The sequence below is a fragment of the Hippocampus bargibanti genome, linkage group LG05 (assembly GCF_051943395.1).
Source record: "Hippocampus bargibanti isolate YZ-2025 linkage group LG05, ASM5194339v1, whole genome shotgun sequence".
Taxonomy (NCBI): domain Eukaryota; kingdom Metazoa; phylum Chordata; class Actinopteri; order Syngnathiformes; family Syngnathidae; genus Hippocampus; species Hippocampus bargibanti.
In genome coordinates, this window is record NC_142738.1 from 12,641,272 (window position 1) to 12,657,500 (window position 16,229).

Consider the following 16,229-nt stretch of genomic DNA (forward strand, 5'->3'; position numbering starts at 1 on the left):
AATAAACACACTGATACACAAAATGAGAATAGAACCCCGCCATTTGCTTTCATAATCTCACTCCAGTGTTTGTTTTTGGTGAAACTCAAAATAAAAGCGTGCACTTGAAATCTCCCTTCTTACTTATATATTTTATGTGATGGTATTGTACATGCAAATACTTTCTATACTGCTATAAAATGACCTGGAAAACACCAACAAGGTGTATTTATTTATTTATTTATTTATTGCTAGCAAAGAAAACCAGATATTGTCCAGACCAGATGCACAGAACGGCTCTCAAAACTTTTTATCTGACTTGCACTGCAGCTGTTTTTCAACAATTTCTGAATCAGAAGCTGCCTCGTGATCATAAACATAGTTGCTTAAATGGAGTAAGGCATTCAAAATAACAAGTATAAAAATGAATACAATGTTTTCTCGCATATTTCCATTAAGGTAGATCACTCCAACAGTACACTAAGTTGTCGCTTTAATATGTGCCATTAAAGGTGCTGCTGATGTGATACAGAGTCCACTAAATGTTTACTATCATACAAGTCACCTGATATATTGTTGTGAAGGTACACACAGTACATGCATCATATTGTAAAACACTTAAGTTGATATCAACTGTTGCTGAGGCCCGCTAACAGCCCACAATTTGCATTGAATGTCAGCGTCTTTCAGTCCGAGCTATACTGCACTCAAATTCATTGGTTGTTTCTATGGTATGCTGACCGTATTCCAGTAATGATGCACAAGTGGCTGTTTTGTATATGACAGTGTTGGGAGTCTTACTCTCCAGCTGATTCCAGATAAGCTTGCCATGTGTTTGCCTGAATGTTTGCGTCTTTGTGTGAGTGTGTAGGTGGGGGGGCAGTGTGCCCCGAGGCGCTTTGTCCTCAATGTTTGGCAAAGGGGGTGCAGAGCGACCCTCATCCTTGCCCTGATCAATGCGCTGTGCGGGTGTGTGGAGGTGTGCGTACTGTATATATCGTTAGCACGAAGCCGAGGGGAGTCCGGGGACCGATGCTTTTCTTGCCAAGGGATAGGCTTCAGTCCCAGCACCTGGATCTTTCATATACATACATATTAACACACATATACACACACAAAAACACAAACACGCACACCCACACAAGCACACTCACTGAGCCTGTCTGTCGGCATTTCATTTTCTCCGTCTGTTACTAAGGCGCACATACACGCATACAGATAGTGTCCACAGCAGTCCCAGGACACTACAGTAACACCAAGCTTAAATATAGGCAAGATCAAATTCCGATATATTTTTTTTTATTTGGAAGGGAAGGGAGGAGGCGTGCAAAATAGGAATTGCATTTGCGTTCATATAGGGGTGGACATATGCCCAATAAAAAAACGTCATCCCAATGAATCAAACTGAATTGTTTCACTTTGAAATGAACCATTCTTAAAATGGAGAACACCACCAAATTGATTTTATTGGACACATGCCCAACCCTGTTTGAACACAAAATGAATTACATTTCAGTCCCCTCTCCCCCCCCAATTCCACCAAAATAATACATGATGACCCGGCGCCTTATACAGTATGTAAAGTAATATTGAGCCACAGCAGGTCTCTCAACTACTGTCAGCAGCCATGACTCCATGTTCAAGAAGTAGTGCATAACCCCAGTCTGTAGGGCCTTATAATGTGGTGGGCCTTATATTTGAAAGACTCTAAATACATTTATATACAGGTAACATCCAATTTACGACCGGTGCAAGTTACAACTACCCGTACTTAGGACCACGACTGCCAGACCCTTTTTTTTAATTCTATGGCTGGGTCCGCTACGGTGGCAGCCCGGCAACGCTGTTGAGATCTGCAGCGTGTTTGCGATGCACTTGGTAGAATAAAGACTTGAGATGACCCTTCTTCTTTCGATTGAACAAGTAGAATGTTTATTTGCCGGAGCACAGAGAGCAACCGCTTCTCTCAGCATTGTGTAAGAGCTATTTTTGTTATCGCTGTCAAAGGACCATATATAGCGTTGTGGCGTCGTTGCCAGATCTGCTCAACATTCAGCATGCCTCATTAATCTTAACAGATAATATTACAGCATTGCACAAAATGAGGATTTTGGCCCACCAGCGCGTGATGGCACCGGCGGGGGGGAGTGTCCACCGACACTGAGGTGGGTGGGCGTCGGCGCTCGGGTTGAGGGTCATCCGACGCCGGCCAGGACTAAAGCCGAGGCAGGCCGGCTTCTCCGTTGACACAGTAATACAAATCGATAATACGAAATATAAAATGATAAAAATGACACTAAAAGTTACAAGATTTATAATTGAACTGTAAGTAGTTTGGTACATCATAGTATTCAATAGAAAATGTTCTTTAAAAACAACAGATTGACATCGTATTCTATTCTGTTGTATAAACCTCACATCGGCCATTTTGAATGCATTTCAACTTACGACCGTTTTGTCATAACGGAACCCGATCGTAAGTCGGATGTTACCTGTATTATATATTTTTTCATTGAAGCTGTGGCGTATATACGGAATACCATTCACTGAGGGTGCTTCTTATACTCCGAAAAAGTAGTAGTTTGTATTTAGAGCTCATTGATACTGCAGTGCACACGGACAAACAATTTGATGTACTCACTTTTACTTCAAATTGATTTTCAGATTTTTTTTTGGTTACAATGCTACATTCAAAATAATGTCTGGCAGTGAATGAATTAAAATCATCTCTTTTTCTTTCTCTTTTGACTTTTTCTCCTCCATTTTCCTCAGCAGGAATGGCTGCAAATAGGGCATGGGGTTTTTAGGAGTTGGTAGTCCAACCACTGAAAGCCTGGACACCTACAGAGACAAATGTAGCACACATCCACGCACACATACATTGATGTATACACTCAGACGCACACACAAGGCGGTCCCCAAAGCCAGAGTTGAGGGACTGTGTGTGCAGAGCAGCTGGAAGGCCAGTGGTCTCTTACTGTACTTCTTTGTTCAGCTCTGGCTCTTCTCCACTGCAGCTCTCCTGCTCATTTTGTTCTTTAATTTTCTTCATCGGCGAGCTGTCTTTTGACTGTATGGGATAATCCAACAGAATGTGAAACCCTGCTCCCCACACACCTCCACAATTCCCCAAATCGTTTTTTTTTTAATTAGCTAAGGGTCGGTACAGATTGACGAAATGATCCTATCAATCATTTCATTGATTTGTCAAACCCAGTGTAACTGGATGATATAGAATCCTAGCTCAAACAAATGCAAAAACTGGGGTGGGCGCCTAGGCATGCACTGTATGTGTACGGTCAACATTTTGTACTCATCGAAGCTTCTCTTCGTCTGCTGTCACGCTGTGAATATGCGTCGGTAATGTGTGTTTTCCACTGTCATTGCATGATAGTGTGTAATTCTTCCACATCTCAGACTTGATCCTTGGTTCAGCACACATTTCGTTTGAAGCGCATGCATTTGCGCTATGTCGTTGCCTCTTAGTCTGCCATGCTTGTTTTTGAAGTAAAGGGATGAAAGGAAGGATCTTTGGTCGCCACAGTGATCAGGCTAATTACAGCAGCTTAAGTGATTCGCCCGTGGTTATCACACACTGTCACAATACTCCACTGAGCACTTGAGCTGCTGTGTGTTCATTTTTTAAAGGCTGTGAAAGCTGGCTGTGAAAGCCGGCTGTTCAGCCTGGTGCTGCTTCGGTGGTGCTTCGGCTATATTTTATGTTTTAAGACTTGCGCTGAATATTCCGGAAGTCTTGTTTTTGAGTTGGTGACGAGTCCTCACCCTACGTCACTGAAGGAACGCCCCTCAGCGAGAAAGGACATACCTTGCATCACCTCAATGCATTTTGCAACACTTTGTTTGGTCTGAAAACTTCTTGTTGATCCGTGTTGATGGCGAAATTAGAAGGAAAACACATAACGCGATGGTGAATCCTTGTGTGTGGCACCGAGCATCTATTTGATATTCACTGACAAAAATTTTAAGGAATTAATCAGCCCGTTTCCACTGAGCTTTCCACGGAGCTTTGTCGCCCTCTTCTGCCTCTTTTCGGTGCTACATCCCCCCCCGCCCCAGATGACACACATTCGGTGCTACATTTCCTCCCACAAAATGACATGGAATAAATTCTTTAATCGATTGCAAACATGTCTGCTTTCCTCTTCAGAACTATTTGAATCTTATTCATAACTGGATGAGTAACAAGAAAGCAATATTCTTCGAATCTGAAGCCATTGTTTTGATTCTAGAGCAAGGCAAGACGTCTTACCGTGACACCACGAACATTGGGGCGGGACTTTCTGAAACTGGCCACTTCCGGTTTCAAATTGAAGTACTTTTTACACACTTTAAGACATTTTTATTGGTGTTTTGCATTTGACTAAAATATCATGCTACGTGTTTTGGGTATTTTAGATTCTATAAAACGTTTTTCTGATGTCAGTTAGGAAACAAAAAAGTGACGTCGGTTGTCCTTTAAATAGATTAAATGTGCCGCCAAATGTATTATGGAAATTGGCAATTGAAAGTCATATGTTCTGCTCTTAATTTCAATTAACGAAAACCGGTCTGTCCACTTCCCTATTGTTGACCTTCTTCCATGATTTGGTTAGATAACACACCACCTCTTATTTATGAACTCTGCCAGACGTAAAAAAAAAAAAAATGTCCACTCCAGTGCCACGGTTTTTGTCGTTGTCACTCAAATTCCGGGACCCACAGAATATTGAATTTTACGATTACATAAACATTCAATGCAATGTAAGAAACCTTATACTCTGTTCTTTCATCAGAAAAAAATAATTCTTAAATCAGATGGATCTGGAGTTATATGAGCTTGAAATGAGGGTGTCTGTTCAAAATACAATGCAATACAAACATATTGGTTTAACAACAGCTGAACCTGGAACAAAACACTAACATGGAAAAAGAGGAAATGCTGCCGCCTTGTGGAAGGGAAAAAAACATTGCCAGAGGCCATGTCCAGCGCTTTATTGACACCCAAACAAGAAAAAAAACCGAAAACATTTGGGTATGGCGCTTTCTACGTCATATTTTTAATTCCCAAATAAATTTGTGAATGGCAGTGAATGAGTTAAAAATACTCATTTTCTGATTATCACTGCTTCTTATTTCTAATTTATTTAGTTTTGCCTATGGCATTTGTTTCTCAAACATTATTTTCGCAACATAATGTGAGCTTGACCGTACCCAATTACAGTGTTTTACTTGTATTCAGATGTATCGAGCAATTAAAATACATAAATAAACAGTCCCAGTGCATGGTTAAAGACAGTCAATATCTAAAATCTTACCATCAATCAAATTCACGGCAACTGAGTACAGAATAAGTGGGCCCAAAATAATATTCAAAAATCAATCAGTGGAGCACTTAAAATGCCAAACAATAAAATGTGGCATCTAAGGGCTGGTCCCAACGCTAACTGGCAATATATTTGGCCCATCAGTGGAGCCAAGCCTGCACCTACTGTACAGTTTGCATGCAGACGTTTATAGTTTAAGCCTAAACTCCTTGGTGAGTCACTAAATTAATTACTCTGGGATGAGTGTGTACCTGTGTAACGAAGGTTTTGTGTTGCATGGAGCTCGTGAAGCCCTAATGGGGTATGCCGTGTGTGTTTATGTGCTCCCAGGCCGCTGTTTATCGCTTAGCGAGCTGGAACTAATTTACTAATTGAGTTTTGTGATGGAAGGTAAAGACGGGGAAAGTGGGCTGGAATATAAAGACTTGGGCTGTGGGGTGTGGTGACGAGGGTGGGCGAAAACTTGATTCACTGGAAAACGAAGGAAAAAATAAACGGCCTGTTTGCATGTGCAGTGTGGCTTCGGTCTGCTTGGCATCCCATCAATCTGTATGAGCAAAAATCTGCCGTGTTGCTGACGGGGACTTGTCAAGCCTTCTGCCACATTATAAATAATAAGGCTGTCAAATCGCCAAATTCATCCTAGCAGCAGGACCTGACAAGATTGACATTCCGAGCATGAATGTTGATTTCACACTAGAACGTGAGATTTTGCATACTTTGGGGTGTAAGATACCAACTCGTCCACTGCGTGTGGCTTTTCCTACATTCCAATTGGTAGTCGTGATGAAACTCAAGAAGATAAATATTAAGCGGAAACTGGAAGGAAGTCAACGGGGAGACCTTGTGAGTGAGTTTGAGGAGGTGAGCGACGGGCGAGTCTGGTGAGGGAGGTGATGGGGGGAAGAGTCTTGGCTGGAGTTGTAAGGGGGAGCCATGTCGGTACCAGCTGCTTCCCTTTTCATATTTCCCAATATCCACTAGGGGCATTGACCCTGTGATATCTCCGAAGTTCACGCTGAATATTACAAGGAAGAGATGCACTTTGTGTTTCCACCAAATCGATTTTGATTTTCGCGAAATATTTCAGGACAGGAGAAAGGCATGCTAAAAGTGGTGTCGCTTAGTCCACTCGTGCTGAAGGGGTTGAACCTCGAAGGTTGCATCCAACCTTTCATGCATCCTGTAAGCACACAATGGGCACATTGTATTAATCACTGACCCTGAAAGAGTTAACAAAATAAAAACGGCTATATTCCACACTCAATTTGTCACAACCATAAAATTATTTTTCAATGGAATGTGATGGAGTGCTCAGTGGGAGTTTGTTTATTTCTCAGCCACTTTTTGACCCTTTGATTTGCGATTCTTTGACATTTTCCATGATTGGCTGAAAGGTTCCAGTTAGAAATTAATGTCGGAATGACCTTTGCAGGTTGTATTCAGTGTCCACTAGACCAAATTTACCACTCCTTTATATCAGCTTCAGACACACAATATCTCAAAGGTCTTTAAATCTTCTAAAGAGGAAATCAGGCATATAATATTGTATGAAATAATTACAAATATGTAAGACTTTTATGTTTATGTGAGAGCATTAAAGGACACCCGACGCCTCTGAACAAGTTGTGTCCATAATTTGTAAAATCACTTCAAATCACTTCTACTGAGCATATTTTACAAAGATTCCACCGCATATAGCTATATTTTACGTTTTAAGACTGAATATTCAGGAAGTCTCGTTTTCGAGTTGGTGACGATTCCTAACATGACGTCACGTCAGGAACGCCCCTGACCGAGAAAGCGACACACAATGCATTTTGGGTACATCGTTTGGTCTGAAAACATCGTGTTGATCCGTGTTGATGGCAAAATTAATAATAAAATAATACATTTCATTTATAAGCGCCTTTCAAAACTCTCAAGGTCACTTTACAGTCAAATGATTTTTTTTTTTGCGTGCGGGTGAGCAGCGGCAGCCATTCGCGCCAGCGTTCACTCTCCCCGGAAGTAACACAGCAATGTTATGAAAGGAAAGAAAGAAGCATAAAAACAAAATACAGGAGCTGCTGGAAAGCCAGCCACGGATTGTGTCAGGATACTTTTTTTTTTCTCTGGGTAAGCAGCGGCAGCCAGCCACACGCGCCAGCGTTCACTCAACCCGGTATAACTCAAATAGATAGCAAGCTAGCTAGCTAGCTAATAACTGGCCAGATCGCCAGCCAGCTAATCGATAGCCAGCTATGTAGCCAGCCCAAATAGCTAGCGAGATAGCTATCCAGCTAACAGATAGCCAGCCAGATAGCTAGATAGCTAATAGACAGTATAAATAGCTACGTGTACACAGTGTCGTAAAAAAAAACATTCGTAGTAGCGTTACACAAACATGGAAAATCACACGACTGAGGAAATGTAGTAATAATAATAATAATAATAATAATAATAATAATACATGTAATTTATAAGCGTCTTTCAAAACTCTCAAGGGCACTTTACAGTCATAGGATTTTTTTTTTGGCGTGCGGGTGAGCAGCGGCAGCCATTCGCGCCAGCGTTCACTCTCCCCGGAAGTAACACAGCAATGTTATGAAAGGAAAGAAAGAAGTAGAAAAACAAAATACAGGAGCTGCTGGAAAGCCAGCCACTCTAGCGGCGCCATCTTGAAGTGAAAAAAATTAATAACAAATATGACAACACAAAGACACAGAAAGTCATTCATTCCTCAGCACTTGCTGTACCCTCTTTGTGACACGAAGCAGTTCTGGATTACAAAGGAGAGGATCAAATTCCAGGTCAGTCATTGCCTCCCGACTGGACACTTTTGGGTTGTCTCAGAAGTATCAGCCATGTTGTGTGCGCCTCCCGACGACCTCTGTCAGTGGTGAAGAGCCAGTTTGGACCCGGCGGGACTCAATCCTTCGATGTCCAGTTAGCTGTTCCTCTGCGCCGCCTCTCTTTGAGCCGAGGAGGGTAAACTTTGGGTGTCGTTTGAATCCCCCCTTCCTGCATTGATGTGCAGCTGTAATGGAGAGAGCGTCAGGGCGAGTTCTCTGCCCTCAGGGTCATTCGGACTCTGCAGGATGTGGAGGGCGTTCCTTCGTCCCGTCCTCCCAGATGCCATGAAGTCGGCGTACGTGACCTCGACGTCAGACATGGCGTCATCATCATTCAGACAGACGCAACTTCGGACTCGTAACAGCTCAAGTTACACACGACGGAAGGTGAATTTGTTGACGGAAAAGCAACCCGTCATCGTCTTCGAGCGGCCATTAAAACACAAAAGGGATTAAAACAAAACGCGATTCTATTCAACGGTCAACCAAATGTTCACAATGTCGAAATCTAAACTCCCGACGACGCGCTCGAACAAAAAAAAAAATAAAAAAAAAAATAGAAGGAAAACACATAATGTGATGGTGAATCATTGTGTGTTGCACCAAGACTACTATTTGATACTAGTTGACACACACTTCCAGCAGACAATTTTTTTTCTGGGAGCTACATTGGCGTCCAGACACCTCAAAAATACGGAAGGACTTTTTTAATCGATTGCAAACATGTATGCTTTCCTCTTCAGAACTATCCATCCATCCATCCATCCATCCATTTTCCGTACCGCTTATTCCTCATTAGGGTCGCAGGGGGTGCTGGAGCCCATCTCAGCTGTCTTCGGGCACGAGGCGGGGGACACCCTGAATTGGTTGCCAGCCAATGGCAGGGCACACAAAGACGAACAACAGTCACACTCACAACTAGGGACAATTTTGGAGTCGTCAATTTGCCTGCCATGCATGTTTTTGGAGTGTGGGAGGAAACCAGAGGACCCGGAGAAAACCCACGCGGGTCCGGGGAGAACATGCAAACTCCACACAGGGAGGCCGGACCGGGACGCCGGTGTGCTAACCACTCAACTACCGGGCCGCCCCGCTTCAGAACTATTGGAATCATATTCATAACTGGATTAGTAACAAGAAAGCATCTTCTCCAAATCTGAAGCCATTGTTTTGATTCTAGAGCAAGACAAGACGTCCTGGCGTGACGTCACGAACAAGGGGGCATGACCTTCTGAAACTCGCCATTTCCGAGGTCATTTTGAAGTAGTTTTGGGACACTTTCAGTGATTTTTATTGGTGTTTTGCACTTCACCAAAAATATCAGCCTGCATGTTTTGGGTATTTTAGATGCTATAAAATGTTTTTTCTGATGTCAGTTAGGAAACAAAAAAAAGGTGTCGGATGTCTTTTAAGACGTCATTAAGTCCGCCTTTGCATGCCTACCTGGGGTGAAAATTCTCTCAACTTTCAGAAGCACTCACATTGAAAAAAATCCTATTTCATTTCCGTCTTGATCTTTATGCCTTCATCGCCAGTCCCCCGCCCCACCCTGTGCGGCGGCACCACAGCCGCCTCCGCATCCCCGCTGCCCCAACCCCCTCTCAGCAGTCGTCCTGTTCTGCCCGTCTCTCCTCCCTCCATCTTTCTATCCCACCCAGGGAGAGCAAATCCCTCTTTTCCTAGGTAGGAGTGCAGAGAGGAGTGGTGTGGCTTAGATCTCACCCCCCTCCGCATCTCCCTTCATCAGACCACCCTCCTCTCATCCCCCACCCCATCCTCATTCTATGTATGGCATACATAGAATTTAACATGTTAAATTGTGTTCTCATGCCTCTCTCTTTCCCTCCCCGGTTCCTTTTTACACAGCTCCCCCATCGGCTTTCCCATTACCATCCCATTTGAATTCTCACATCTAGCAAGTCGCTACACTTGTACGGCGGATTGAAATCCAATTGGAACAACAACAATCCATAAATTTACAAAGTTAATAAGCCTCTATTTTGTTTAGCGCTGGCAATAAATACCCACCTGGCAACATGAAGTGTTTCTATCATGTCGGACACCCCATTTAAACATGACAGCTGCAAAGCTTTTCATTGCATCCTATAACAAATCCCCTACTGTGACGTTATCATAACAATTAGGTTGAATTGTGAATTCTGGAAGATGTCGGTTTGTTAGAATTAGCCTAGATGTCAAATACAGGATCATTTTCCTTCAAAATGAAAGTCGAAAGCTTGGTGTCTCATTTTAGACCTTGCTTCAGTCCCTCCCGCTACCTTCGCTGCGTATTGTCCACGCTTGAGCTCTGTGTACTTTGTCTCCCCAATTGTGTAAATGAGCACAACCATCCTGTCTCGACCCCCACCTCCTCACCTGTTTTGTTTTGCAGTTTGCCCTTCGCAGCCTCAGTGCCGTACCTGCTCTGCCCACATCATTGCAACTCTGCACTTTTTAGCTTTGAGGGAGCAAGCAGGGGGTTCGTCCAGTCATTAGGATCAGTTTTCTCTGTTCTTTGGCGTCTTGTCTACATACTATATTTTGTGCTGTCCTGTGTCTCTGTGGCCCTGTTATGGGCCTCTGTGAAAGAGATGCCGCTTGCGGTTGACTGGCTCATTTGAGAGAAATGTTGTTCAAAAAGGAAAAAGAGTAGACACGGGTGACAGAGAGATCAGGACAGAACGTGTGCGCCGGGAGTTCTCGGGGAGGCGTGGTGCACACTGTGTACTCACACAATTAGAAGTTAGATTCTGGCGTCCTGCTTGTGCAGCAAACCAAATATATGAACAGTTGTGATGTTTGTTCAGGAATGAAGGATTAAGTGACATTAGGGGTGCCAAACTGTGTGCATATGTGAACGAATGGCATGTTTGTTTATTATACTTTTCTCAAAACATTGCATCATAATTCAGAGAATGTCATAAATACTTGCCCTTTGTCTGCTTCATCTTCCTCAGTTATATCATGTTTATTTGACTTCTTGCTGTCATCATAACAATGCCTTATTTGTTGTATTGTATTCCTGTGTGATTTATTTATCTCTTAGTTTACCTGGTCATTTATGTTTTTATTTTTGAAAACTGTGGACAGATCAAATAGCTGGAAATAGGCAACTGGGCAATGAGCCTCCATTGGATATCTGAACCAGGAGCCTACTCCAGTGTCCTGGAAGGTTACTACATAGTGTGGCTAGGCACTACAGCATCTCATGGCACGTGGTTAAAAAAAAATGCAGGATGAACACAAGATAAAATAATGGCTTGGTCTAATGTCTGCTCTCAGACTCTACAAGAGATACAGTCCAAAAAACCTGCCCTAGTTGCTATCCTTCAGTGTATGACGATTGGTGCCGTCAGATTTATTATTGCCTGACACTTGGCTGTGAACTCCGTCTGCCAGTGATCACAGACGAACCACTAATAATTTCGACAGTGTGATTGTTGCATGTCTGGAAACAGCTGATGTTTCCTGGGGTGATTAAACAATGTTCCCTCAACCCTTCATCATCTTTTGGACCACCCATTCATCTCTTATATGTCTCATTCTGCCTCTGCATCCCCCCCCCACTCGCTCTTCTCTCCTTCCTCCGGTTCCTTGTGCACAATCGCTAATCATCATTGCGTGGCTTCCCCCCTAACTGTATATTATGAGGAGAAGAATGCATTAATAAAGCCCACACACACTCTGATGTGAGCATGCGGCATTGCTGATGGATTGGCCTCGTCCTTTGCCGTCATTAAGTGGGATCACCAGCTCTCCATCATTAAACATATATCGTATTTTCCGATGGATAGGGCGCACCCAAAAGCCTTTATTTTCTTCAAAATATGACCCTGGCCTTATAATCCGGTGCACCTTATGTGAAGTAATATAGAGCCAAAACAGGTCTCGCAAATACTATCAGCAATCACAGACTCTATTTCCCCCCGTAGAGGTATTGCACAGTCTATGCTCGGATCTATCAAATGTGGTTTCGTTTCAATAATCTCTTAAAATTTACTTTGTATGGTGGAATTTCTTGCTCGCTTTTTGCCATAATGTTCTGTTTTTCGCACAATTATTAGACTTGGAAAATTTGCCGATTTTTGCTTGGTTTTGTATTAAGTGTTTTAGGAAAAAAACACATTTCATTTATTTCTCAAAATCTTAAGGCCAAAATCTCTAAGGAATATACAAGTTTCAAAAAAATATAATATCAGAAAATTATATTTATTATTGTATTGTGACAAACTGATAAAATCCTTGAATATTTTTAAGCTAATACAAATTGATAAAGCGCCACACATTATGATAGTCTGCAATTTATATTTTTGTGTTTGACATCAAAAAAGGAAAGTGATGGCAAAATCTGGCTGTTTTGTTGACATTCCCTTGAGCGCAGCACCGTGTAATGGGTGCATAAAGTAACCCCAGCATGTACTGTAGCGCCTTATAATGTGGTGTGGTTTGTATATGGAAAATATTTTAAACAAGGCAATAATTGAAGGTAAATGTGATAAGTTATGGTTATGGAGACATGTCTTACCTCCAAATCTGAATTTTTGAGAGATAGCATTCACTATAGTCAACTTTTCCCACTGTATGATATGGACACACACACATCCAAAATTAATAACCAGCCCAAGGCAGGCCTTTCAGAAGCCACATCCACTCAGCTGTGTGTGTCTTTATGCCTTTGCGTGCATGAAATTGTGTGTAGGAAGAATGCTGGCCCATGTGGGGAAATAAAGAGGGTAAGTGCAGCTCACTGAGAGTTTGATATTTGACAGCTGATTAAGGAGAGATGAGGCGCTCTGACAACATGTCTCACTGGGCAACTTGGGATCTGAGACCAGGAGAGAGGCCTGAGCGTTGGATCGGGGGGAGAGAAATTGTTGGTGGGCAAGAGATTGGGAATAAGGGTGAAGATATTGCATATTAATTGGAAAAGAAGCATGTCCTCCAATTGTTGACTGGAGGAAGAAAGGGGGGGGGGATAGCCAAAGGGAGCAAATGAAAACGTGATGGCATCGGAGCTAATGCTGAAAAGGAAGGAGGACATATACTGTAGAGGAAACGGGAAACAAGGTGGGAGATGAGATAGGAAGGTGGCCTGCATCCTGCTGCTTATCCTTGAACACTTAGGAGGTCTCTCCTTCCATCTCCCCCCGTCTGTCTCTTCATCAAACACACACGCACATACAGTGCCCGGCTAGCACACGAGGGTGCTGTTGCAATTAAACCGGCTCAGCATGACGCCCAGATTGAGGGGTTGGGGGGTGGAGAAGCGTGAGGGGAGGAAGAGAGAGAGAAAACCACACTGCATGAACACTACCCCTGGAACACAGCAGAAGCAAATGAATAGGAGAGAAATGGTGGTGATGGTAACAGAATAGAAGAAAAGTTACAAAAGGTAATGATGTGAAATGATGGAATGGACAACCAGTGTTTGCAATTGCAGTGTACAATGTCTCGCAAAAGCTATTAAAGTTAAAGTCAAGTCCAGCATTGTCTGAACATTCAAAAATACTTTGTGGGACATTATTTTAAACACGATATTCTGTTTAGTATTGCGTTTGTGGAATGTGAATTATGAAGAAAAATCCCCCCGGTTTGGTCCCTCTCAGGGGACGGCCATTTTGCCTTTTACTGGAAAACAGTCTTGATTGGTTCTTACCTGACCCCTTAGCAGCTGAGATATTACTTTCAGACAACAGCAAGTGAGAAAATGGCCGACCTTACTGATTGTCGAGACTTTTACAACACAATATAATACATATTGATTTATATATCGCTTTACAACTTCCCCTTTAACAGTCCAGCTGGTGATGTACACATCTCCAATAATGTCAGTTATTTCCACTGACCATATATTCACACGGACCAGCCGGAAATTCCTTTACCACCCGTCGAATGTAATGTCCAAACCAAAAGCTGTATCAACTGTGAAAATCAGCTGCCTTTACAAAGGTAGTAAAGCACCGTCGGAGAGCAGTTAACGATGTTCAGAATTGTGACGGTGGTTTGTAATAACACGGAACTGTTGATCATAGCTGTGTCTCCTCACTCCCAAAAAAAAGCATAAAACAATAGAAACAACTCTCAGTGTGATAGTTGTTCTACAGCATGACAAACTCTAACTATGGTTAATCCAATGATAATTCTGAAACCATGTCTGGCTGTATCTATCTTCATTGACTTCTTGCAATTCCAATGAAGATGTCATCAAGTAACACTTCTCTGACAGTGTCCAACTAAATGAAATATTTTATTTCCTTTTTGGAAAAGTAAACTAGAGTTTGGCCCATTTTTTTGGGTATTTGAAAGCATTATACTGTGCCATGATGCCAAGAAATGACACACTTTTTAACTCATTCACTGCCAGATGTGCAAATATGTGCCAGGTTTTTTGTCATTGTCACTCAAATTCCAGGACACACAGAATAATGAGTTTTAGGACTATATAAACATTCAATGCAGGGTAAGAAACCTTAGACTATCTTCCTTCATTTGTAAAAGAGTTGTTTCCTAAATTGTATGGGTCTGGAGTTTTATGAGCTTGAAATGAGGGTGGCTATCCAAAATACAATGCAATACATACATATTGGTTCATATAGTGCTTTAAAAGCAGCTGAAACTGGAACAAAGCGCTAAAATGGATAAAGGGACATGCTGCCCCTTGTGGAAGGGAAAACATTACCAGAGGAATGGCCAGCGCTTAATCGGCACCCAAAAGAGAAAAAAACAAAACCTCAACAATGGGGCTTGATGTTATATTTTCAAATCCTGAATAAATTCATGAATGTTAGTGAATGAGTGAAAGAGCATATCGTTTAAAATGCTCTGAAGACACATTGAGAATGTTTCATCTCTCTTGTAGTGACTGACTTTGCGGCACTTCCCTGCCCGCTGTGATTGGTTCTTTAATTAGCTCCTAACAAGGGCCTTTCAGAAAGGCGGCATACTGATTGGATGTCTCATCACAGTTAATGAGCTCAATTAAGTCATTAGGAGGATCCTCTGCCTTCATTTCCTGGGGCTTCCGCAGGTAGCGTGCTCTTTGTGATACAGCAGGAGGAGCGAAATCTGACCTGAAACAATTACTACGTCATTTCCTCCTCACTGTGCCCCGATGCTTGACTGTGAATGTATGTAAATGACGTGACATTTATGATTCTACTTTCTATGTGTACCCTGTACAGAGTGCGGACAGATGCAATGTATACATCAGGCTGTTTTGAACTCTTTTTTTGTGTTTTTTTTGGTCGCTTGTGGGGGGAGTCCAGGTGGGGTGGAGCCTGCTGTGGTTCAAAACACGCATCTGGAATGCACAGAGACCTTATACCCAGATGAGTTCCTGTGTGATTCAAATGCAACCCCCCAAAATGAAACAAAAGCTTTTGGTTTTGGAGATTTTTGGGAGTGCAGGGGATGGGGGTCAACTGGTACATGTGTGTGTGCGCGCGTATTAATGTGCATTCAGTGTGTCTGACGACAGCTGTGTCTGTCAGGTGTGTTTGGACAGAAGTTGACAGATGTTATTTTTATGTGGATCGGAGGGTGGGAGTGATAAAGAACAACGGAAGTAGAACAATGAAACACACATGTTATGCTATCAAGTCAGCCATGAGGCAATATTTGGTCGCACACGGTTGGCTGGAGTGGCGTTTAGTAAAAGCTTCATGTGTATGGCTGCCCTCGTGGTGGTTCGCCGACTCCAGCTGTTGTGTACCTACAAATCAGCCCATTAGTTTCACGTGCATACGCCCGCGTGAATGCATGCGCTCCAGTTAATGCTAACAAGTGGTGATGTGCGGCTTGCTGTTACTCTAAACACTGATGCGATTTTATTGTCTGCATAAGCCACACAGACGTTATATATGATCTGATTGTACACACTGGTAACCATAGTTGTAACTCTTGTGTGTCAACGTTTGCGTCGAATCAGACAGCAATCCCGACTTTGAACACAGACTGAAATAGTTTGAGTCACTAAATGTGTTTTGGAAAATTGTCAGTGTGGTGTGCACTCTCTGCAGGATCGTGCCACTGCTAACCACTAGTTAGCATGACTTGTTTGCATAACTGCACCATGCAGCTTGTCGCTCCAAAA

At 42.6% G+C, this 16,229-nt stretch overlaps 1 protein-coding gene and 1 pseudogene across 5 annotated transcripts in view; one reads left to right on the forward strand and one right to left on the reverse strand.

The window, feature by feature from the left end:
• The window catches only part of znf423 (zinc finger protein 423), a 146,827-nt gene that overhangs the window by 93,013 nt on the left and 37,585 nt on the right, over window positions 1–16,229 (forward strand). The gene's annotated exons all lie outside the window — the stretch shown is intronic.
• Window positions 8,233–8,457, reverse strand: LOC148897971 (cAMP-dependent protein kinase inhibitor alpha pseudogene; annotated as a pseudogene).